Source organism: Eptatretus burgeri, chromosome 5, assembly GCF_056783735.1.
Source record: "Eptatretus burgeri isolate ZD-2024b chromosome 5, Ebu_testis_v1, whole genome shotgun sequence".
NCBI classification, from domain to species: domain Eukaryota; kingdom Metazoa; phylum Chordata; class Myxini; order Myxiniformes; family Myxinidae; genus Eptatretus; species Eptatretus burgeri.
The window spans coordinates 91,668,386-91,690,885 of record NC_140965.1 but is presented as its reverse complement, the minus strand read 5'-3'; the positions used below and the strand labels follow the sequence as shown (position 1 = coordinate 91,690,885).

Sequence of the window (22,500 nt, the reverse complement as noted above, 5' to 3'; positions counted from 1 at the left end):
CGTCCATTGCGGACCTTGTCACGGAGCATGAATCCTCTGCCTGGCGCGATCAAGTTTTTGTATGAAAGTGGACAGAGGAGCATGTTTGTTGTCCTTATATGAGCCTCGATCTGTCAGGATAAATTATTTGGATTAAAATTGACCATAAAAGCGGTTATCGTGCTGAATGTGTTGGTGCCCTGATGTGAAGTGCGGGCTGTGCGCGATCTTTGCTTGGGAGAGTCGGGCTGCGTGAAGTTTGCCTGAATACGGGGAGAAGCTTTGGAAAAGAAATATATTTTTTAACCGAGTGAGGCACGGAAAATTATCAACACGGTTGGTTGCATCATTATTGTGAGGAGCTCGGTTTTACAATAAATTGTGGTTGGCATCTGTGGTTGAATGTACGAAGTAAGCCGTGTGTGAAGCCCTCGAAGGAGGGAGGGCTGTACGGTGTGCGAGATGGAGCACGAAGCACGAGTGTGGTCAACATCTGGGCCGCATTGAAATCGGCCGTGCTGAGGGTGCTGTGTAAATTTTCGAAGCAGTTCATCCTGGCCTTGTAAGTTTGCAAGTACACATGTGCAAATGGACAAGATCATTGTGTGCTGGACCTGAGTAAATTCCACAATGTGCCAACCCCCTACAGCCCCCTGCACCTCCGAAGAGTCTGGAGGTGTGGCTGCCCTTTGAGCTGTGCAGCCTCGGTTCAAATCTCAACGCAGCTCTAAACTGCCATCCTGGTGTTTCACATGCACTGCAAAGTTTGCTAACATCGGTTCGTGGACATCAAAGATCCCACGATGCTTTTTGCGAAGAGTTGGCAAGTTATTGCAGGCACCCTGAACATTAAGCTACAAAACTGCTGCTCGAACGTGCAGGGGCACAGCTGCTGTCATGATGGGCATGGGTCGGGACTCGAGTCGTCAGTTGTGTGCAGTACGTGGCGACAGATTAGTATCAATTGTCACAAGGACGTGTTAGTGCAAATGATGCAGTGTCCCTCCACCGATACACACATTGGAATAAATAATCTCACCAACCTGGGAGGAATGACAGGCTGAGTCAACCTCAGGAACCAGGGATACTGAGAGTCAGGAGTCGCCAAGACCCACAAACAATAGACAGTGTGCTCTGACGGTTTGAAAGAGGAAATGCGAATCGTGCAAGTGAGGTGCGGAGTGTGTGTTGGGATTTACTTTAGGCTCATGTAAAGGATAATTGAGAATTTGGCAGATTTTAAAAACAATTACCATCACATGTTTGAATGAAGAATGAGTTAAAATCGCAACTGTGGCTGTGGACATAATTACATACGTAACTCAGCCGGGAACAGAGGAAAATACTTTATTTTATTTTGGGCAGCACCAAATGCTTTGCAGAAGTGTGGTCCAAATGGATGAATGGATGATATCTGATTATGCAGTGTTGGTTGACTCACTGCTGGAGTAAAATGTGGTAATCGAAAGATGTCCGATACTGGACATAACTGTCAGGGTATGTAGTGTACACTGAGAATAACATCTTGGAAAGTGATTCTGTGCTAATTGCGGTATGCAATCTAGCCGAGGGTGAAAGCATATTCCTGATATGTGTATACTGTACAGATGGCACAATGTAGGGGAACTGTGGAAATAAGAGGATATTTAATGTCGCAAAGTGTGCTAGTCAAGAATAGTTAAATCGATAGTAATATATTGAGCACATATGAAGAAAAAAACTACAACAACGACATCCTCCCTGGCTACCTTCCACCATTGGCCTTTCCGATGAGCATACGTGCCGAGCGCCTGTGGGGGAGTTATTTGGCAATCAACGCTACCTAACTACCTGGTGCTTGCAGCGGTATCGAGTTGCAGGTGCGAGTACCATCGAGCCGGATTGTCAAGGATTGCACGAGGCAGGAAGGTCCAAGGAAGCTTCTCACCTCCAGCTCACCTTCCCTCCGAGGGGGAGTATCAATAACGACCCAACGGGGTCCCTTTTGGGGGGGGGTGTGTCTGGTGGGGGCCAGTCCTTAAGCAGCACCTGTATGGGTGCTTGTGTATAAATTTCCATTTATTTTATATTCTAATGACTCTGCCCTTATGTGCTTCTTATGGGCTTCATGATGGTGCCCAAGGAGCCACTGGGTTGTCTGGACCGCCTGGAGAAGCGGGAGGCAGTGGAACTGTTGGTGGTTCAGGTCCTATCGGACCTCCGGGCCCAAGTGGTCATGATTGGCCCTCATGGTGATGGGAGTAGGCCAGGAGCACCTGGTAAACATGGATGGCAATGCTGGAGACAGGGGTCTGCAAGGGGAGTCTGCAACACCAGGACGCCAAGGGGCGATTGGGATAATTGCACCATCAGGATCATCTGGGTCAGTGGGTGAGCAAATAGTGGGTGCAGGTGAGCACATGCATCTGTGGTGAAGGTAGTGGTGTGAACCCATGGGTCGGTTCGGGCAGGCAGAATTCACATCTTTGTTTACGTTGAGTTCTGCATTTGTTGTCTTCTGACGTCAGCATCGGTTGGTATTTTAAAAACGCGTTTTTCATATCATAGCAGCCACCGTACCTGGGAAGGTTCTCTGTGCATTGTATTGTCATAATGGTAGACCGTGGGGCTATGTACGCTCTCTGATGACGACCAACTTATGAATGGGAAAGAAGGGTGCGGTCGGTGGAACTAACTCTACTGCTCCCTCTAGCGGTCGTGCTTGCTGCTGATACCCAGCCCCCACAACAAAGTGGTGACCCAAAAGGTTTTGCTCGTTTTGGCTCATAAAAATGAGCTGCACGAACAAAAGGGGGATGATTTAGAAGGAGGTGCTGAGAATATGTTACAATCAAGAACTTGCAGAGGTGGGAGAAAATCGAAAATTTGTAAAATCGAAAGTTTTGGAAGAAGCTATGTGTTATCAAATGTTTGTGGTGTGTGCTGCCTTTGGGCTGTTGGTTGCATCACTGGTTGGAGCATGACTGTGCTGCTGATGTGGTGTCCCTATTACCAGTGTACTGATGTTCATTTTTTTTGCCAGTCTTAAAGGAGTGACAGGCTGAGTTAGCCCTCTGGGGTTCGTTTAGTGGTAAATGAAAGTTGAGCTCAGGGCTCTGGGATCCTGGTCACCAATTTAAGTGCGAGGCCAAACAGTACATATAATTATTGGTAGAATGTCTGGAAAATATATGGACATATATAAATGAAGATTAACTCTTGTGACGCTTATAAATATTGTGAAAGAGTTTGACAACAGGGTGTTCGAATGGAGGAACGTCCTAAAGATGCAGTGGACTGGACTTTTTCAGGTATTATTGGTTACCCAAGGAGCTGTCAAGAAAAGGTAAGCCAATCATGGATTCACGCATCTCATTGCAAAAGGATACAGGAAATCGAAAAGAGAAAGGAATGTTACTGGAGGTTTATGACAGATGTGGCAGTGTTTGATTAGCGTGTGTATAATCGTGATAATGTGGACAATAACAGATAGTGAGGACATTTTGGGAATGTCATAGAGATCAGAATGTTTGGTAGGTCAATGGTAGGGGAAACAAGGAATGGGTTGTGACAGGGTGCACAGGGAAGAAAAAAGGTAAACATTGGGATCAATTGCATTAGGAAGGCGTATATGGGAAAACACGGATTACCCTTGTTTGCAGTTCCACTCCAGGGGGAGAACATGTGTGGGTACATAGTCCGTAGACAAGATAGACCAGTTTTAACTAAAGTAGAGAAGGCATCAGTGGAAGGTAGAATAATAGAAATAAAAAGTAATTGGGAGAAGGGGGGTTATAATTGCACGAACTATGCGCATTGGTATTACCCTAAGTACAGTACTATTAAGCAAAACGCTGTGGGACAGGGCCCGGCAAGAGCAATAAAAGTAACGAATTATGATGGATTGAAGAAGGGGGAGGGATTAGAAAAGTACCCCCCACATTTTCAGCTCATGCACAAACAAATTGGATTGATTTGTCTAGTTAGAGGACAAGGGGGGGGACCCCATTTAGGAGAATCAACATGCCAGTACTATGCTAGACATGGGGATGAAATGGTGACCATAAAAGGGCGAATTAATGGAACAACCATACCTGTAAAAATCGAAGTAAATAACCTGCTTGAACCTCAGGCACCCCTAAATGGTACATATTTTGTGTGCGGGTATAAGGCATACTCATGGCTACCAGTGGGATGGAGGGGATCATGTTTTTGGGATTTATACTGCCCAGGATTCGGATCACTGACCAATCACCCTTTGTACCACAGGTCAGATCGAAAAGAGCCATTTCAGAAGTTGAGAGGTTTTTCATGATTGCATTCCCCTTTTATGGAGCAGGCAAAAGTGCAAGGGAAATTATCAATTTGGCAGCATCTTTGGAAAAGCTTGCTAATACCACCAGCGAAGGATTTCACAAAACGAGTGCCGAGCTGGTAGCTATACGGACAACCGTGATGCAAAACCGCATTGCTCTGGATATGCTTTTAGCAGAAAAAGGAGGGACGTGTGCGGTTATAGGTGTGGAATGCTGCACATACATTCCAGATAATTCAGAAGAAATTGATAATTTGGCTGAAAAAATTAAAGCTGAAGGTGCAAAATATCATGATTTTAACAAGGGATGGTCAATGGGATCTTGGTTGAAGGGAATATTGGGGAGTTGGGGAGCCTGGATAATCCATTGGTTGTTTATAGGGCTCATGATCTTCATAGCAGTGATTGTTGTCATCACTTGTATTAAAAATCTAATCAGGGAGTGCGTGAGACATTGTTCTTCTACAGCAAAGAAAACAACAAAACCGGAGACGGTCCTGGGGAAGCCTGCTGTGGTTGCTGTGGTCAAACCGCTGCCAACACCTCCGCCGTCTCTACCCTCCCCGATAATTCACTCTGGTTTTCCTCCCCAACCCATAGAGCCTGAAAAGTACTGTGAACTTAATGGGACTGTTGACCCACTGCTTACACTCACATTGGATGAGTGTCTCGACTTGCTCACACCGATGACGAAGATGGAAAGAAATGTTATCTGAACATTGCCTTGTTGGAAAATGTTGGGACTTTTCTTTAAAATTTTCTTTCACTCTGGCTTGCAGTTTATATTCTTGTTTGCTGATATTCTTTTTGTTGGTTCATAAAGAATACAATATATAGATTCTTGCTTGTTGTTTATAAAAATTATATTCTTGTTTGCTGATATATTTTTTTTTGTTGGTTCATAAAGAACACAATATATAGATTCTTGCTTGTTGTTTATAAAAATTATATTCTTGTTTGCTGATATTCTTTTGTTGGTTCATAAAGAACACGATATATAGATTCTTACTTGTGTATAAAAATTATATTCTTGGTCATAAAGAACCATAGTTAGTTGAAAATATATGTATCTTTTTGTGTAAGTTGTTTTTGAAAGGTAATTTTTGCTTCCTCATGACCTATATTCAAGTTACAATTGTTGAAATGTATCCATTGTTCTATAGAGGGGTGGGGTCTTGATGGGCCGGTTGGGATGGTGGAGGGGGGGCTTTTCTATGAAGCAAGAAAGTGCGGGCGGAGCTTTCGTGACGTAATGACCCACTTGGAGCTACTCAGAAGAGTGGGCCACTTCTGGACGAGACTCCCTTTTTACCACCTTGCCGCTCCATCAAGATCCCATCTCTAAAAAATATTATAATTGTGGTGTTCCTTTTCCACTATGTTTCTAAGTAACAGAGGGGCAAATGTGGAGCTGTTGAACAGCTCCCAAGATGAAAGCAGCCAAATTAACAGGATTACCTTTTCTTAAAATTGAATGGAGCATTTAATTGAGGAAGCCAAAGCATTTAAAATGCTCTCAGTAAGCTACCATTTTTGACTGTTGGTAATCAAAGCCAGTCGGCTCTGTCTCTGTCTCTGTCTCTGTCTCTGTCTCTGTCTCTGTCTGTCTCTGTCTGTCTCTGTCTCTCTGTCTCTCTGTCTCTCTGTCTCTCTGTCACTCTCACTGTCACTCTCACTGTCACTCTCACTGTCACTCTCACTGTCACTCTCACTGTCACTCTCACTGTCACTCTCACTCTCGCTCTCACTCTCACTCTCACTGTCACTCTCACTCTCACTGTGTCTCTGTCTCTGTCTCTGTCTCTGTCTCTGTCTCTGTCTCTGTCTCTGTCTCTGTCTCTGTCTCTCACTCTCACTCTCACTCTCACTGTGTCTCTGTCTCTGTCTCTGTCTCTTTGTCGTGCAGCTGAACATCTGGCTTTCTTGTTGGCCCTTGTAACAACATTCTTTGAGCCTTGGGCTCAGAGAAGCCCAATCATAAATCAGCACTGTCTTGGTATAGTTCAAAAGGGAACATCTTGTAGCAGAATGAGACGATAATATATATTGTGATAAAGATCTGCCTGATCAATAACAGATCTTCTTGCTTGTGAAAAGATAAATGCTTTGTCAGGCCAGGAGAGAATATTTGCTGGGGTGTTGTTACTTTCAAAGAAACCAGATGAGCAGGAAAAGTATATATATATATATATATATATATATATATATATATATATATATATATATATATATATATATATATATATATATATATATATATATATATATATATATATATATATATATATATAAAGTAAACCAAACTGCTTGCGGGCCAGAGTTTTGACTGGGCTGGTATACTGTAGGTATTCTGTGCCTTTCTACTCTCGTGTATACACTTTTGATGCGCATTAAACCTCTTCTCTACGACGATTGGTGTAGTCATTGCTTGATTGCAGACCCTGATCTCGACATTTTGGCGTAGTTGGCAAGGGGGTAAAAACAGAGCAAAAGAGGGGAACTTCTTGCTTGGTGAGACAAAAAGAGGACAGCAGCCGGCCGGCTTAAAGATAAGGTAAGAACTGTCTCTTTTTCTCGCACTGGGACATACAGGTTCGCTGCTCTTTGTGATCTGTACTTATCTTAAAAGAACGAGAAAAGAGGGAGCTTTGTGCGCATCAAAAAGAAGGATACCCCCGGGGGGGGTTAAGTGTTCGCAGGGGGGGTTGCAGCTGATGCTTACAGGCTCATCTCAGAAATCCCTGGAGAACAGTGTCTAAAGGGGAGATTGTAAGGTATAAGCCCGGGAGGGTAATCTGAGAAATCTCCAAGAGACAAGGTATTTCTGTGGGAGATTGAGGACGTGCAAGGTGTGCAAGGGAGTGTGAGGGTTCGTGGAAAGGTGTGAAAGACACTCAACCCAACCCAAGATCACCCCAGGCAAAACACTGACCAGTCCAAGAATACTCTAGAAATGATTCAGGGAAAGTGGGAAAATAAAGCTGTCACGGAAATTATGGACCAAGGTAATGTGATCAATTGGAATCATGCTATGAATGAATATAAAAGTACCCATATGCATTCCTAGAATAAGATTGGTTAAGATATGCATTTGTGAATAAGCCCGAACCAAACTTGAAGCTTGTAAGATGTGTAGGGAAGAAGCATGACAAATAAATAATATTGGAAAAAGAAAAAGAAAAGTTGTAAGTGTTAAGATTAAAAGAATAAGTTGAGAAAACACCTTGCCCCACCCGTGCAACTGCAGTACACAGAGCAGGGAAATCAAGAGAGAATACCAGGTAACCCATCTGAGGGTTTCCTTAATCTGTCGAGGTTGTGTCCAAACCTGGAAGGTACGAGGTCGCTGGCCACGACTTTTGCCTTCCCGGTGAGGAGGTGGCGGAAAAACGCAGGCGGAAGGGAAGGTTACAGTGCAGCAAACTCAAAATCGGTAAAATATCCATTAAAAGAACAGGAATTGAGATTCGTTCTGATGTGATAATATTTGGAAATTTAAAGCGAAGTTCTGAAAGAACAGCAGACGAAGCTCGGCAGCTCGTGAAAACGATGTGTGGAAATGGAAGATGGGTGGGAATGATAACCCACAGAGGGAAGGATGCCCCATTGTGAAGTGGAGGAATGTGTGCGTCTTGCCTGAAGGGTAAAGGTGGGGGTCGTGTTCCTCTTTGAGATTTTTTTTTAACGACTCCAAAACGAGTCAACGGGAGAATTTGTGTCAGATGTGCCGAATAAAGCCTTGATTGTGATCTCCAAGTCCAGGAGTCCATACAACACGAATTAAATTGGGAATTATTTAATCGCGGTTGGAAATAAATAAAAGGTAATTTTATATAGAGTCACATAGTTCTGAAATGTGTTTAAATTAATTTGTATACGTTTTAATGTGTGGGTCGAACGCATGGACGCAGTTTGTTGTGGATGTGGAGATGGGGAGAGACGCGGGACCAAGGTGCGAAGGAAGGAGGGGTAGGATAAAAGGTGGGGGCGAGCTGTGTCGAAGTGCACATGCTGTGCCCAGAGGCGTGCTGTGTCTTCACTCGTCGGTGAATGAAACAATCACATCCAAGAACCAGGACAAAGACATTAGGCAAGCTGCAGAAATGTTTTTGGGGGAGATGACTAGTGGTCTTTGAACACGCGTCCATTGCGGACCTTGTCACGGAGCATGAATCCTCTGCCTGGCGCGATCAAGTTTTTTGTATGAAAGTGGACAGAGGAGCATGTTTGTTGTCCTTATATGAGCCTCGATCTGTCAGGATAAATTATTTGGATTAAAATTGACCATAAAAGCGGTTATCGTGCTGAATGTGTTGGTGCCCTGATGTGAAGTGCGGGCTGTGCGCGATCTTTGCTTGGGAGAGTCGGGCTGCGTGAAGTTTGCCTGAATACGGGGAGAAGCTTTGGAAAAGAAATATATTTTTTAACCGAGTGAGGCACGGAAAATTATCAACACGGTTGGTTGCATCATTATTGTGAGGAGCTCGGTTTTACAATAAATTGTGGTTGGCATCTGTGGTTGAATGTACGAAGTAAGCCGTGTGTGAAGCCCTCGAAGGAGGGAGGGCTGTACGGTGTGCGAGATGGAGCACGAAGCACGAGTGTGGTCAACATCTGGGCCGCATTGAAATCGGCCGTGCTGAGGGTGCTGTGTAAATTTTCGAAGCAGTTCATCCTGGCCTTGTAAGTTTGCAAGTACACATGTGCAAATGGACAAGATCATTGTGTGCTGGACCTGAGTAAATTCCACAATGTGCCAACCCCCTACAGCCCCCTGCACCTCCGAAGAGTCTGGAGGTGTGGCTGCCCTTTGAGCTGTGCAGCCTCGGTTCAAATCTCAACGCAGCTCTAAACTGCCATCCTGGTGTTTCACATGCACTGCAAAGTTTGCTAACATCGGTTCGTGGACATCAAAGATCCCACGATGCTTTTTGCGAAGAGTTGGCAAGTTATTGCAGGCACCCTGAACATTAAGCTACAAAACTGCTGCTCGAACGTGCAGGGGCACAGCTGCTGTCATGATGGGCATGGGTCGGGACTCGAGTCGTCAGTTGTGTGCAGTACGTGGCGACAGATTAGTATCAATTGTCACAAGGACGTGTTAGTGCAAATGATGCAGTGTCCCTCCACCGATACACACATTGGAATAAATAATCTCACCAACCTGGGAGGAATGACAGGCTGAGTCAACCTCAGGAACCAGGGATACTGAGAGTCAGGAGTCGCCAAGACCCACAAACAATAGACAGTGTGCTCTGACGGTTTGAAAGAGGAAATGCGAATCGTGCAAGTGAGGTGCGGAGTGTGTGTTGGGATTTACTTTAGGCTCATGTAAAGGATAATTGAGAATTTGGCAGATTTTAAAAACAATTACCATCACATGTTTGAATGAAGAATGAGTTAAAATCGCAACTGTGGCTGTGGACATAATTACATACGTAACTCAGCCGGGAACAGAGGAAAATACTTTATTTTATTTTGGGCAGCACCAAATGCTTTGCAGAAGTGTGGTCCAAATGGATGAATGGATGATATCTGATTATGCAGTGTTGGTTGACTCACTGCTGGAGTAAAATGTGGTAATCGAAAGATGTCCGATACTGGACATAACTGTCAGGGTATGTAGTGTACACTGAGAATAACATCTTGGAAAGTGATTCTGTGCTAATTGCGGTATGCAATCTAGCCGAGGGTGAAAGCATATTCCTGATATGTGTATACTGTACAGATGGCACAATGTAGGGGAACTGTGGAAATAAGAGGATATTTAATGTCGCAAAGTGTGCTAGTCAAGAATAGTTAAATCGATAGTAATATATTGAGCACATATGAAGAAAAAAACTACAACAACGACATCCTCCCTGGCTACCTTCCACCATTGGCCTTTCCGATGAGCATACGTGCCGAGCGCCTGTGGGGGAGTTATTTGGCAATCAACGCTACCTAACTACCTGGTGCTTGCAGCGGTATCGAGTTGCAGGTGCGAGTACCATCGAGCCGGATTGTCAAGGATTGCACGAGGCAGGAAGGTCCAAGGAAGCTTCTCACCTCCAGCTCACCTTCCCTCCGAGGGGGGAGTATCAATAACGACCCAACGGGGTCCCTTTTGGGGGGGGTGTGTCTGGTGGGGGCCAGTCCTTAAGCAGCACCTGTATGGGTGCTTGTGTATAAATTTCCATTTATTTTATATTCTAATGACTCTGCCCTTATGTGCTTCTTATGGGCTTCATGATGGTGCCCAAGGAGCCACTGGGTTGTCTGGACCGCCTGGAGAAGCGGGAGGCAGTGGAACTGTTGGTGGTTCAGGTCCTATCGGACCTCCGGGCCCAAGTGGTCATGATTGGCCCTCATGGTGATGGGAGTAGGCCAGGAGCACCTGGTAAACATGGATGGCAATGCTGGAGACAGGGGTCTGCAAGGGGAGTCTGCAACACCAGGACGCCAAGGGGCGATTGGGATAATTGCACCATCAGGATCATCTGGGTCAGTGGGTGAGCAAATAGTGGGTGCAGGTGAGCACATGCATCTGTGGTGAAGGTAGTGGTGTGAACCCATGGGTCGGTTCGGGCAGGCAGAATTCACATCTTTGTTTACGTTGAGATCTGAATTTGTTGTCTTCTGACGTCAGCATCGGTTGGTATTTTAAAAACGCGTTTTTCATATCATAGCAGCCACCGTACCTGGGAAGGTTCTCTGTGCATTGTATTGTCATAATGGTAGACCGTGGGGCTATGTACGCTCTCTGATGACGACCAACTTATGAATGGGAAAGAAGGGTGCGGTCGGTGGAACTAACTCTACTGCTCCCTCTAGCGGTCGTGCTTGCTGCTGATACCCAGCCCCCACAACAAAGTGGTGACCCAAAAGGTTTTGCTCGTTTTGGCTCATAAAAATGAGCTGCACGAACAAAAGGGGGATGATTTAGAAGGAGGTGCTGAGAATATGTTACACTCAAGAACTTGCAGAGGTGGGAGAAAATCGAAAATTTGTAAAATCGAAAGTTTTGGAAGAAGCTATGTGTTATCAAATGTTTGTGGTGTGTGCTGCCTTTGGGCTGTTGGTTGCATCACTGGTTGGAGCATGACTGTGCTGCTGATGTGGTGTCCCTATTACCAGTGTACTGATGTTCATTTTTTTTTTTTGCCAGTCTTAAAGGAGTGACAGGCTGAGTTAGCCCTCTGGGGTTCGTTTAGTGGTAAATGAAAGTTGAGCTCAGGGCTCTGGGATCCTGGTCACCAATTTAAGTGCGAGGCCAAACAGTACATATAATTATTGGTAGAATGTCTGGAAAATATATGGACATATATAAATGAAGATTAACTCTTGTGACGCTTATAAATATTGTGAAAGAGTTTGACAACAGGGTGTTCGAATGGAGGAACGTCCTAAAGATGCAGTGGACTGGACTTTTTCAGGTATTATTGGTTACCCAAGGAGCTGTCAAGAAAAGGTAAGCCAATCATGGATTCATGCATCTCATTGCAAAAGGATACAGGAAATCGAAAAGAGAAAGAAATGTTACTGGAGGTTTATGACAGATGTGGCAGTGTTTGATTAGCGTGTGTATAATCGTGATAATGTGGACAATAACAGATAGTGAGGACATTTTGGGAATGTCATAGAGATCAGAATGTTTGGTAGGTCAATGGTAGGGGAAACAAGGAATGGGTTGTGACAGGGTGCACAGGGAAGAAAAAAGGTAAACATTGGGATCAATTGCATTAGGAAGGCGTATATGGGAAAACACGGATTACCCTTGTTTGCAGTTCCACTCCACGCGGAGAACATGTGTGGGTACATAGTCCGTAGACAAGATAGACCAGTTTTAACTAAAGTAGAGAAGGCATCAGTGGAAGGTAGAATAATAGAAATAAAAAGTAATTGGGAGAAGGGGGGTTATAATTGCACGAACTATGCGCATTGGTATTACCCTAAGTACAGAACTATTAAGCAAAAGGCTGTGGGACAGGGCCCGGCAAGAGCAATAAAAGTAACGAATTATGATGGATTGAAGAAGGGGGAGGGATTAGAAAAGTACCCCCCACATTTTCAGCTCATGCACAAACAAATTGGATTGATTTGTCTAGTTAGAGGACAAGGGGGGGGACCCCATTTAGGAGAATCAACATGCCAGTACTATGCTAGACATGGGGATGAAATGGTGACCATAAAAGGGCGAATTAATGGAACAACCATACCTGTAAAAATCGAAGTAAATAACCTGCTTGAACCTCAGGCACCCCTAAATGGTACATATTTTGTGTGCGGGTATAAGGCATACTCATGGCTACCAGTGGGATGGAGGGGATCATGTTTTTTGGGATTTATACTGCCCAGGATTCGGATCACTGACCAATCACCCTTTGTACCACAGGTCAGATCGAAAAGAGCCATTTCAGAAGTTGAGAGGTTTTTCATGATTGCATTCCCCTTTTATGGAGCAGGCAAAAGTGCAAGGGAAATTATCAATTTGGCAGCATCTTTGGAAAAGCTTACTAATACCACCAGCGAAGGATTTCACAAAACGAGTGCCGAGCTGGTAGCTATACGGACAACCGTGATGCAAAACCGCATTGCTCTGGATATGCTTTTAGCAGAAAAAGGAGGGACGTGTGCGGTTATAGGTGTGGAATGCTGCACATACATTCCAGATAATTCAGAAGAAATTGATAATTTGGCTGAAAAAATTAAAGCTGAAGGTGCAAAATATCATGATTTTAACAAGGGATGGTCAATGGGATCTTGGTTGAAGGGAATATTGGGGAGTTGGGGAGCCTGGATAATCCATTGGTTGTTTATAGGGCTCATGATCTTCATAGCAGTGATTGTTGTCATCACTTGTATTAAAAATCTAATCAGGGAGTGCGTGAGACATTGTTCTTCTACAGCAAAGAAAACAACAAAACCGGAGACGGTCCTGGGGAAGCCTGCTGTGGTTGCTGTGGTCAAACCGCTGCCAACACCTCCGCCGTCTCTACCCTCCCCGATAATTCACTCTGGTTTTCCTCCCCAACCCATAGAGCCTGAAAAGTACTGTGAACTTAATGGGACTGTTGACCCACTGCTTACACTCACATTGGATGAGTGTCTCGACTTGCTCACACCGATGACGAAGATGGAAAGAAATGTTATCTGAACATTGCCTTGTTGGAAAATGTTGGGACTTTTCTTTAAAATTTTCTTTCACTCTGGCTTGCAGTTTATATTCTTGTTTGCTGATATTCTTTTTGTTGGTTCATAAAGAATACAATATATAGATTCTTGCTTGTTGTTTATAAAAATTATATTCTTGTTTGCTGATATATATTTTTTTTGTTGGTTCATAAAGAACACAATATATAGATTCTTGCTTGTTGTTTATAAAAATTATATTCTTGTTTGCTGATATTCTTTTGTTGGTTCATAAAGAACACGATATATAGATTCTTACTTGTGTATAAAAATTATATTCTTGGTCATAAAGAACCATAGTTAGTTGAAAATATATGTATCTTTTTGTGTAAGTTGTTTTTGAAAGGTAATTTTTGCTTCCTCATGACCTATATTCAAGTTACAATTGTTGAAATGTATCCATTGTTCTATAGAGGGGTGGGGTCTTGATGGGCCGGTTGGGATGGTGGAGGGGGGGCTTTTCTATGAAGCAAGAAAGTGCGGGCGGAGCTTTCGTGACGTAATGACCCACTTGGAGCTACTCAGAAGAGTGGGCCACTTCTGGACGAGACTCCCTTTTTACCACCTTGCCGCTCCATCAAGATCCCATCTCTAAAAAATATTATAATTGTGGTGTTCCTTTTCCACTATGTTTCTAAGTAACAGAGGGGCAAATGTGGAGCTGTTGAACAGCTCCCAAGATGAAAGCAGCCAAATTAACAGGATTACCTTTTCTTAAAATTGAATGGAGTATTTAATTGAGGAAGCCAAAGCATTTAAAATGCTCTCAGTAAGCTACCATTTTTGACTGTTGGTAATCAAAGCCAGTCGGCTCTCTCTCTCTCTCTCACTCTCACTCTCACTCTCACTCTCACTCTCACTCTCACTCTCACTCTCACTCTCACTCTCACTCTCACTCTCTGTCTCTGTCTCTGTCTCTGTCTCTGTCTCTGTCTCTGTCTCTGTCTCTGTCTCTGTCTCTCACTCCCACTCTCACTCTCACTGTGTCTCTGTCTCTGTCTCTGTCTCTGTCTCTTTGTCGTGCAGCTGAACATCTGGCTTTCTTGTTGGCCCTTGTAACAACATTCTTTGAGCCTTGGGCTCAGAGAAGCCCAATCATAAATCAGCACTGTCTTGGTATAGTTCAAAAGGGAACATCTTGTAGCAGAATGAGACGATAATATATATTGTGATAAAGATCTGCCTGATCAATAACAGATCTTCTTGCTTGTGAAAAGATAAATGCTTTGTCAGGCCAGGAGAGAATATTTGCTGGGGTGTTGTTACTTTCAAAGAAACCAGATGAGCAGGAAAAGTATATATATATAAAGTAAACCAAACTGCTTGCGGGCCAGAGTTTTGACTGGGCTGGTATACTGTAGGTATTCTGTGCCTTTCTACTCTCGTGTATACACTTTTGATGCGCATTAAACCTCTTCTCTACGACGATTGGTGTAGTCATTGCTTGATTGCAGACCCTGATCTCGACATATACACATATATATACATATATATATATATATATATATATATATATATATATATATATATATATATATATATATATATATATATATATATATATATATATATATATATGTGTGTATATATATATTGTTGTGGTTACCAAATTCGCAAACCACCATTCAGGTCCCTTAGGTGAGGTATCTCGGTAAGTACATGTGTAGTTAGGCCCAAACCCGTTGTCTAGTGGGAATACATGTCATTTATGCGTGCTGCGACTCTTCAGGATAGCCGTTTTTCTTTTACTATCTTTAATTTGGACCAACCGCCATTGTTACAACCACAACATCAACCACCCACCGCGGCGCCGCTTCACGTCACACCTCGCAACCGTCGCATCGCCACCGTTCTTGCGCCGCTTGTGGGTCCCGGTGTTGGACTCGTGCAGGGAGCGCGCCGAACAGCGTGTACAAAACCATGGATTTTCCACTTCAAAAACGGATCAAAAACGACACACGCCCACTTTTGTTCCGTCCAATCGGTGAGCAAGGGGCGATTTGGCCCCGCCCCCAGGGCGTTGGAGGGCGATCGATATATGCAAATTTATGGATCAAAAAGCATTCACGCCCACTTTTTCTCGGGCCAATGGGGAGCGAGGTGAAAGGTCGAAGGGAGGGGGTCAAAGATGAGAGAGCGAAGCCACGGGGCTTATATAAGCGACCGTGTTCGTCAGTCAAGAGAACAGAGAGTTAAGACTTCGCGGGCGGTGGAGTTGGGAAGAAGGAGCAAAAAGGATCTGGTCGTCGTCGTGTGCGTTGGAGTCGGAGCGGAGGGGACGGAGCTGTGGAGAGGCGGCGAGGGCAGACGAGGGGGTGCTCGCGTCGTGCAGGGAGCTGCACCCCAGGGAGGCCGACAGCGCGACCTGGCCGAGGTGGAGACGCTCGTCGCGGGACTCGAGGCAGAGTAGGAATCCTCTATACCCCGAGCATCAGCAACCCCCTCCTGTTTCCCCCCCCGCGCTGAGATAGTGCGACCAAGGGGGCCCCTTTCCCACCCCCTACCAGACACTGCCCGCGAGGCCCGCGGAGTTGAGGCACCATCGCCGCTCCGCGTCTCATCACCAGACGGGTAGGCCCGACCCGGTCTCGGCCTCAGGCCCGCCTCATCTTTGAGGGTGTTCTTTTCCTTGGTTTTGGATATGTGTTGTCGGCGCCGTCTGTGAAGTAAAATTGTATAAGTGTTGCCGTGTGCTCGCGTAATCGGTATTAGATCTGCATTGTCGCATTTGCTTTTTGTGTAAATTGCATTGTGTTTTCCTTTTCTATGTGCTTTTGGTGGAATTGAATATGTGTGCTTTCCATTCATCGCGAATAAATGTGCTTTGTGTTGAACTGTTTCCTGCTTCGCTTCGTCATTTCTTCCATTGAATCCTCATCTTGCTTCACGTAAAGGGTTGGTAGTGGGCTGAATACGCCCGATAATTAATCGAACCGTCGAGGTCGACGAATAACACCGCTCGGTTATCCCGATAGTACGGAACGGGTCGCTTAAGTGGCCCGTGTCCGAAGTCGACCTGCGGCGAGGTGCGATCGCCCGGTCTACCCTCCGTGTGGGTACTTAGGTAGGTCGAATTTGGCGAGCAACCCCATCCCACGCGGGGGCTGATTGGCTCGATCGCGGTGAGACCGAAAGGTCCACCCGTGACTGGTTCCCGGCGTTAGTCCGAGAGGGTCACGACTGGATTGTCCGTCCGGTGGGCGACGTGCCGCGATTCGAGTTACGTGGCAGTCGGCACGCCGGCGGGCGCGAAACAGTAACACTGGTGTCAGGTCGTGCGATACAAATCCATCGCCCTCCTCGCGGCACTGGTATCGGAGAACAGGAAAACGGGCTCTCCTGTCTCCAGCTAAATTCACGGGAATCGGTCCAGGGGTGAGAGAAGCGACCCCCGATTCCCTCTAAATTACGAGCGAGCTAAATGAACCCTTTAAGAGAAGCAAGATGGCGTCTCAAGGCGAGCGGGAGCCGGGGGTATTAGAAATGTATATGTGTAGTAATGTAGAGTCCATGGCCCAGGATGGAATCCCCGTGCAGGAACATGAACTCGTCCAACTGAACCCAGAGCCCGAAATGGGTGCGGCAGCGGCCGCGGTGTATGACACCTCCCCCCCCCCTCTCCACCAAAACCCTTCCCCAACCCCTGCCGAAACGGCTCACTCAAGCGCACCCGACATGGCCCAGCTGTGCGCCATGCTGGCGGCAATGACAAACGAAATGAAAGGAATGAACGAAAAGATGGATGCGAATACACAACAAATGAACGAAAAGATGGATACAAACACAAATGGAATGAAAAACGAAATGAACAAACAAATGAACGGAATGGAAGCAAACATGAAGGAAGAAATGAAAAAGCTCCGGGGTGAGACGCAGAACATGGGCCGATGCCTGCAGGCGGGCATGAAGGCCGTGACCAGGGAGCTGGGAATGGCGACTCCACGTGTGGGAGCAAACGAGCTGGAAGGGGGTGCAACGGCTGACAGGCCCGCGGTGGAGGCGGGTAAGGAAAAAGTAATTCGGGAGACAAGAGACGAGGTGAAAGTAATTGCGAGGGAGAGAAAAGAACAATTAATACGGAGAGCAAGGATGAGGTACGCGGAGATCGTGAAAGAACAAGGAGTGAAAAACAGGGAAGGACGGGAGCGACTTAAAGAGAAAGCAAGGTTGACCTACATAAAGAAGCGGAGACGAAGAGACAGGAGGGGACAACAGAAACTTATAAATGTATAGAGACACGGGAGACAGAAAAAATAGAGGAGAGACAACACGATGAAGACGGGGTAAGTGACGCACACACACACACGGAGGTAGTGGAGGATAGTGAGGTTGAGCTGGCGGACCGTGCAGGGACCCGGTGCGAGCACCTGGATGGCCTCCTCCAGGAACGAGGGGAGGGAGTATGCCCCCTTGAGGCGAGTCACGACCAGGTGAGTTCGGTCGTGCTTTGCGAGGTCGAGGGGAGGAGTGCTGTGAACGGGTGCACGGAGAGCTTGGGGGGTATAGAGGCCCCGGAGACCCTTGTGGGGACACGAATCCCCAGTGTGGTTGTCCCTGTGTGTGTGGTGCAAGGTGTGAGTGCGTCCCCGTGTGTGGAAGCGACCCCGTGTGTGAGTGGTGTGGTGGCGATGGTGCCGGAGTACGTGCTTCCCAGCACGCCGTGTGTGGGTGAGGCACCGTGTGTGGAAGAGGCCGTGTGTGTGGATGAGGCACCGCGGGTGAGTGCCCCCGCGTGCGTGAGTGAACGGCCGTGTGCAAGGGAGACCGTGTGTGTGAGAGAGCGGTATGTGAGGGAGATGTCGGTGGGCATGCGGGAGCACGCAGCCGCGTCTCCCGGTGTGAATGTGAGGGAATGGACTGTGAGCGTCGTAACACGCAGGTGTGCGTGGGTGGAATGGAGGCGACGACGGCGACATGGGAGGAACGGAAGCCGAGTAGCGGCTGTAGCTATTTCGGGGACCGTGCCGGGTTCGCCCAGCAGTGAGCACGCGGTCCGTGCTGTGCAACGCACGAGACCACCACGTGCTCGCTTGCGAAAGTGAAGTCCCGGTCCGGAAACGCACGCGGTGGATTTGCCGATCCCGCGGACGGACAAAGTTTAGGCAGGAAAATGGATTTGGACCGGACGGGTTCTCCACGCGATCGTGTGTGTTAAGCTCCAACGGGCAAAGCACATGTGTTCGCGTGGGGAACCCCTCGAGACGTGGGGCTTGTGTTTTTTTTATGCGCACGGTGACGCCATGGCTGCACGTGGGGTTGGAATCCGGCAGGAGGGGTATCTCTGCCGGATGGTACCGTCCAAGAAGGGACGAGGAACACGTGCAGCTGCATGACGTCACGGGCAGGTGCAAAGTGCGCGAGTTGCCGCGCTGGTGATGCGCATGAAAAAAAAAATAATAATAATAAAAACAAGCCTCACTTTCGGGTGCACAGGATTCCTGGGCAAGGGGTGGAAGACCCCCTTACCCTGGGCACAGGATGGAAACTAGTTAGGGGGAAGGGTGAGCTTAGCTCGACCGACTCCATGGGGCAGGGGTAAGTCCTCATGGAGTCCGTGGAATGGATTAGTTAGAGGGATTGTAGCCAGATTTAGGTTGGGAAATAAAATGAATTTTTGAGTTAGGAGACAGTGACAGACTTTTGGATGTGTAGTGGGGACGTAGCTTAGCTACATAGTGTTAAAAGGAACGTGCTGTAGTATAAGGGACGACGTGGGAGCACGAGTTAGTTAGGGGATGTAGTTAGAAGGATGGCAGAGTTCAGTGGTGAGTGTGTTGAAGAGTTGGTGAGTTGTGAGGCATGTGCTTGGTGAGTGAGTGAGGCCAGCGGGTCTGTGTGTATGGAGCGAATGGGGAATGCATGGTGCGATGAGTGATTGGGGGGAGGAGTGACTCCCGCCCAAGGGACCCCGGGGTCAGAGTAAAGTGAGTTAGGGGGTTAGTTAAATTACAAATTGGAGGTCGTTTTGTTGTTGGTGGGGAAGTAGGCTCGAAACCCGTTTGGAGGGGTGCAGGAGCCCTGTTGACGGGCTTGGGAGCGTGGCTGCGAAAGGTGAGTATCGCTGAGTGGGTACCCCGGGCACCAGGCTAGTCGGCCGCGGTAGGCCATGGGCCCATGGGGGGCCGGGATAGAGTAGTGGGCACGGGTGCGCCTGCTTGGTGCGGGGGCCCGGGGCGCCATTAGCCGCGTGGGCAGTGTTGTGGGCACGGGTGACCCTCGGAAAGGGGCCCGGGAGGCCGGCCTGCCACGTGTGCGTTTCAGGGGAGGTGCCATGGGGGCACTCCCCGGTGTTAGGGAGCTGGTAGGCTCGGAGGCAGTGTAGTGCCCGGGGTGCCATAGCGGGAGATTCGGCAGAAGGTCGTGCCTGCCAAAGGGAGCCACGTGTCCCAGCCAGGAGACCGTGTGAGGGCACGGAGAGAAAATTGGGGGGGCGAGGCCCGAAATTGTGAGGACACCAACACAGGCGACGGGAATCTGGGTTGTTAGAACCAATAGTTTAAGCGAGAGGCGCTTGTTGAAAGCCCCGGGGTAGTTTAACAGTTAAATGGTTAGGGTAGATTAGGAGATGTATCCCTCCGCACCATCCATCCCCTCGCTGTCGTTGTGGGCCGCTGGACCCACTTTGGTTATAGATCGCCGAACTCTGGGGAGGCCATTCTGAGGCTTGAGTTGGGCCTCGACACAGGACGTTAGCTCTCCCTTATTCCCCTCCGGGAAGGGAACGTAGGGGTTGGGAGTAGGCTAGGTGACAGGATAGGTTAGCCGAACAAGGACGATAAAGGGGGTTAGGGGACGATTTATAGTGGGGAAGTAAAAATAAAAACAACAAAAAAATAAGTTGGGGCTAAATTGGGGTTTGACAAATTAAGGGAGTGGGTATGTACAGTGACAGGCAAAGGCGATAGGTGGGAGGGAGACAGGTAGGTAGGTCCGAGCCCGCCTTCCAAGTGGCCAGCACCACCGCACTCCCTCCACCAACCTCCACTGAACGGCAAAGGCTGGCCAGCTTCATCTGCTGGCTGTGTTACTGCAAGGCCTGTGCCGGCCCACTTCATCTGCCGGCTGGCTGTTTTTCCTCAAGGCCTGTGCCGGCCCACTTCATCGGCAGCTGTTGTGTTGCTGCAAGGCCTGTGCCGGCCGGATCATCTGCAGCTGTGGTACTTCAAGGCCTGTGCCGGCCAGTTCATCTGCCGGCTGTGTTTGCCTGCAGCGGCCTTCTTCTGCGGGCTGTGTTTGCCTGCTGCCTTTGCCATGCCATGCCCACTGCCCACGTTCACCAGCCCCGTTCAATTTTTGCTTTGCCCCCCCTGTTCATTTCCATGTGCGCCAGGATCCGCAAGGCAACAGTTTGCAAGCTGCAAGAACTGCCCTGTTGGCAGCTACAACACGGGCCTGCAGTGGCGGCCCGTGCACCGTGTTTGCGTCCATCCATTCATCCATCCATTCGTTGTGCTCATTGCGTGTGCCACTTGAGCTGGCACGGAGACTGCGTTTGTGCAGCCCATGCACCGTTGTGATTCACTGCGTTCAGTTCAAAAGGGAAGGCCTTGGACTGCGTGTGAGCAGCCAGCCACGTTCCCTGTCACCTGCATTGTTTGAGCCAGAGACTGCATGTGGGCAGCCTGGCTCCCCCCTAACTGCTTTTCTTTTGCAGAGTTCAGTGATCCTGGGCCATGGTTTAGTGTAAAATTTGTAAGTTAAGGTTAAGATGTACTGTAAATATGAGTGCGCCCCCGGCATGTCTGTCTAGCGCCGGCAATTTTATTTAAGTCGTCCGTGTGAGTGAGTTTGTTTAGGTAGTTACGCAGCCCTCAGGTTATTTATTTTGGGGACACGAATACCATGAATGTCGCACTCAGGGATCCGTAAGTAAAATGTACTAGGGGAAAACTACACATGATGGCACACGAAAATTTGACGACTCGGGACGAGTCTGTAAAAAGGGGAGCGGGTAGTGTTGTGGTTACCAAATTCGCAAACCACCATTCAGGTCCCTTAGGTGATGTATCTCGGTAAGTACATGTGTAGTTAGGCCCAAACCCGTTGTCTAGTGGGAATACATGTCATTTATGCGTGCTGCGACTCTTCAGGATAGCCGTTTTTCTTTTACTATCTTTAATTTGGACCAACCGCCATTGTTACAACCACAACATCAACCACCCACCGCGGCGCCGCTTCATGTCACACCTCGCAACCGTCGCATCGCCACCGTTCTTGCGCCGCTTGTGGGTACCGGTGTTGGACTCGTGCAGGGCGCGCGCCGAACAGCGTGTACAAAACTTTCCACTTCAAAAACGGATCAAAAACGACACACGCCCACTTTTGTTCCGTCCAATCGGTGAGCAAGGGGCGATTTGGCCCCGCCCCCAGGGCGTTGGAGGGCGATCGATATATGCAAATTTATGGATCAAAAAGCATTCACGCCCACTTTTTCTCGGGCCAATGGGGAGCGAGGTGAAAGGTCGAAGGGAGGGGGTCAAAGATGAGAGAGCGAAGCCACGGGGCTTATATAAGCGACCGTGTTCGTCAGTCAAGAGAACAGAGAGTTAAGACTTCGTGGGCGGTGGAGTTGGGAAGAAGGAGCAAAAAGGAGCTGGTCGTCGTCGTGTGCGTTGGAGTCGGAGCGGAGGGGACGGAGCTGTGGAGAGGCGGCGAGGGCAGACGAGGGGGTGCTCGCGTCGTGCATGGAGCTGCACCCCAGGGAGGCCGACAGCGCGACCTGGCCGAGGTGGAGACGCTCGTCGCGGGACTCGAGGCAGAGTAGGAATCCTCTATACCCCGAGCATCAGCAACCCCCTCCTGTTTCCCCCCCGCGCTGAGATAGTGCGACCAAGGGGCCCCTTTCCCACCCCCTACCAGACACTGCCCGCGAGGCCCGCGGAGTTGAGGCACCATCGCCGCTCCGCGTCTCATCACCAGACGGGTAGGCCCGACCCGGTCTCGGCCTCAGGCCCGCCTCATCCTTGAGGGTATTCTATTCCTTGGTTTTGGGTATGTGTTGTCGGCGCCGTCTGTGAAGTAAAATTGTATAAGTGTTGCCGTGTGCTCGCGTAATC

The 22,500-nt window shown here is 47.8% G+C and overlaps 1 protein-coding gene and 1 long non-coding RNA gene across 2 annotated transcripts in view; one reads left to right on the top strand and one right to left on the bottom strand.

Annotated features, from left to right (window-relative positions):
- LOC147026950 (caprin-1-like) overlaps positions 1-22,500 on the bottom strand; it is a 163,423-nt gene that overhangs the window by 124,963 nt on the left and 15,960 nt on the right. The gene's annotated exons all lie outside the window — the stretch shown is intronic.
- Positions 6,563-12,002, top strand: LOC147026951 (uncharacterized). Its single transcript, XR_015058569.1, has 2 exons — positions 6,563-11,240; positions 11,689-12,002. It is a non-coding gene; the product is annotated as an uncharacterized LOC147026951 (long non-coding RNA).